This window comes from Micromesistius poutassou (genome assembly GCF_964030765.1).
Source record: "Micromesistius poutassou genome assembly, contig: SCAFFOLD_7103, whole genome shotgun sequence".
NCBI lineage: Eukaryota > Metazoa > Chordata > Actinopteri > Gadiformes > Gadidae > Micromesistius > Micromesistius poutassou.
Genome location: NW_028177512.1, coordinates 1 through 3,446, shown reverse-complemented (window position 1 = coordinate 3,446; position 3,446 = coordinate 1). Strand labels below are relative to the sequence as shown.

The following is a 3,446-nucleotide window of genomic DNA, read 5'->3' as shown; positions in this document are numbered from 1 at the left end:
TATGGTCGTCTGTTCTGTCTATTCAGGTTCTCCCACTGACCTGCAAGTAGGCTACAACCCTGATCCTTTCGTTATATATATTAAATATGCATTAGCTGTGCATTACTGACATGTTATTCCCGGGCCCGCCACAGTATTCACAGAGGGCGCTGTTGCTGCACTTATCAATTTTCCGTATATATTTTTTCCTCTTTGCATGATGAGGTAAGGGGAGCAAGAGTCAATGGTCTGCGGCTTCCTATTGTCATGCTAGTGGCTCGGCGTTATTCCCCGTGTTCATAGCGTTTGATCCGGTCTCCATTAGACAGAAGTGCATTGCTTAAACCCGCACCATGGACTTCTCTATCCGCGCCGCAAACCTGGAGGACTGCAAAGACATTGCGCGCATGATCCTGGTGAGCCGAGCTGAACGCATGCTGTCGTCATGCAGGGACTCGAACCTATGTCGTCCTAACGGGGTCAAACTTATGCGTTTACAGGTTCTGCATTTCGAATGTCCTTCCTTGTCATTGCCCTCTCTAGTGTGGGACTGCGGGACATCGTGTTTGGGACATGCTGGGTTATAAACACGAGGACTGTCTTACAGCCTAGATGCATTGGTGTTATAAGTCAAATACTTAACTATTGGACTGTTATGTTGGTCTAATTAGTCATTACTACCTTACAGTATAGATGCATCGGTTGTTATTAGGGAAATACTTAACTATGGGACTGGTGCTGGTGTTGGCCTAACAGCGTCTCATGAGATCTTTGGTGTGCAGCGGCAGCCTGCATATGTATTCAATACTTCTCTTTCTAAACATGACATAAATAATACATTTACATTCAACCTAGAAGCTATGCAGAGGCATTCAACAGTGGACTTGAAAGCGTGTAATTGTGATTTAAGTTTCACTATCGTTATTGTGCTACATTGTGCTTCCGCATCGTTTCGCATGGGTCCTTTATTTTGAAAAGGCTGATTTTACTTGAAAAATCCAGCAGCCCACACATATGAACCCAATAACCTATATTTCTCTTATTAATTAATACAGCATAATGTTTCTGTTCCGTAGCTTTGGGGTGATCATATAGTTGTAGATGTTTAGCTACATCATTAAAAAAATAAGAGTATAAGACAAGGAACCGTTTATCAAAATATACAATTCTTGTGTCTCCCAGGAACTGGCCGAATATGAGAAGGTGTCAGAGCACGTGAAAGTGACCCAGAAAGGTAGGTCTCAGTCACCTGGATGGATGGATGGACTCCCTACAGGATGTAGGGGGTATCAATGTCATACATAGGCCTCCAGTGTGTCCTACAATGAGAATAAATAATTTAGAATAATGTTTTTATAAATTAGAATATGTTCATGAATAAACAAACTCAAGTTTGATGTGGTTGAGCTTGATGTGTCGACACCAGAACACATTTCAGAAGACCTCTCTCCCTCACGTCTCCCTCACCTCATCAGGACGGGACCACAGGGTCCTCCCACAGTCCAGACTCACACCTTCTCTTATTCCCTTCACTCCCAGACCTGGAGCAAGATGGCTTCTCTAAGAACCCCTTCTTCCACGGGATCGTAGCCGAGGTTCCGGAGGGGCAGAGAACCAAAGACGGTGAGAGGAAACAGACATAATGTAGTCCCGGTCTCTCCCCTCGGTCAGAGCTCTGTCTGGACCGAGGGACAGCTGTATTTACACATCTGCTCACTTTGATTCACGAGAGCATTCTTCCTCCTTAAATGCTTTGATGGAACATTAAAGGTTATATTTGATGAGTGAAATCTAATGATGATATCTGATTCGGTCGTCAAACATGAAGCAACGTGATCTGCTTCCTTGCCAAGTGCTGACTAGCTATTAAAATAAAATAACAAAGTGGTATACATTGTGCAACATTACACAATAAGCAGTAATACCTTTGTCACTGTGACCTACTGTTAATAATCAGTGGACTGTGCCCTCGCTAACCTGCGCTACAAACGCTGCACTTTGACAACGGTCATAAAAATGATCCTCAGCGAGAACCTCGATGTCCAGCTGATCCAGTTTCACGTTGTCTAAACGTGTCCACATGCATACAATACAAAACTGATTTATGTGTAACGTAAATCCGATACGTAGAGGAGACGAACACATAGCTTCTGCTAAAGGGAGAATGCTAACGCACAACACACCACGGCGTTCTCCCCGTCAGCGGGGGCCTCCGGCCGGGAGTCCCCCGTCAGACCCCCGTCAGACCCCGTCAGACCCCCGTCAGACCCCCGTCAGACCCCCGTCAGACCCCGTCAGACCCCCGTCAGACCCCGTCAGACCCCCGTCAGACCCCCGTCAGACCCCGTCAGACCCCCGTCAGACCCCGTCAGACCCCCGTCAGACCCCCGTCAGACCCCCGTCAGACCCCGTCAGACCCCGTCAGACCCCGTCAGACCCCCGTCAGACCCCGTCAGACCCCGTCAGACCCCGTCAGACCCCCGTCAGACCCCCGTCAGACCCCCGTCAGACCCCCGTCAGACCCCCGTCAGACCCCGTCAGACCCCGTCAGACCCCCGTCAGACCCCCGTCAGACCCCGTCAGACCCCGTCAGACCCCCGTCAGACCCCCGTCAGACCCCGTCAGACCCCCGTCAGACCCCCGTCAGACCCCCGTCAGACCCCGTCAGACCCCGTCAGACCCCGTCAGACCCCCAGCCCATAATTGCCCCTTGAAGAGAACGTCCTCCGCTGGCTGACTGCAGTGACTCCTCAGATCCACATCCCACAGAGCCTCCATGATCTCCTCCACACACACACGCTGCATGCTTTATGGGGAGGGCGGCGGAGGCTGACGGGGGGGGGGCGGGGGGGGGGGGGGGGGGGGGGGGGGGGGGGGGGGGGGGGGGGGGGGGGGGGGGGGGGGGGGGGGGGGGGCGGCTGAGAGAGACAGGGGGGGTGACTTGGAGCACGGCCCTGGAGGGGGGAGCCCAGCCGGCGGTGGTTAGCGGGTTGAGCTAACTAACCGCCCTAGTTGTTACATCAGGCCCCAGGAGGGGCCCCACCGTCCCCCATGCAGCGCTTACATAACACACCACACACACACACACACACACACACACACACACACACACACACACACACACACACACACACACACACACACACACACACACACACACACACACACACACACACACAGCTTTTTCTGAGGCCCCCGCATTCTTCTGCTTCTGTATCATTCCATGACACCGTCCCCTTTTCCATAGTCTGCAATCTATAAACGTGTGTGTGTGTGTGTGTGTGTGTGTGTGTGTGTGTGTGTGTGTGTGTGTGTGTGTGTGCAAATCGTGGTTTAGAGGAACAGGAGGAAAAAAAGTTATTTGTTGTTGGCAGTGGCTTCTTCGGCAGCAGACATGACATAAATAACAAAGAAAACAGACAGACAATTCATAGCAGATCACAAGCAGACTAGTCAACTCGAGTAAC

General features: G+C 51.0%; 1 long non-coding RNA gene across 1 annotated transcript; it reads left to right on the top strand.

Moving 5' to 3' along the window:
- The first annotated feature begins 224 nt into the window (after positions 1–224).
- On the top strand, positions 225–1,603 carry LOC311376061. Its single transcript, XR_014643842.1, has 3 exons — positions 225–395; positions 1,162–1,213; positions 1,519–1,603. It is a non-coding gene; the product is annotated as an uncharacterized lncRNA (long non-coding RNA).
- Positions 1,604–3,446: the final 1,843 nt, after the last annotated feature.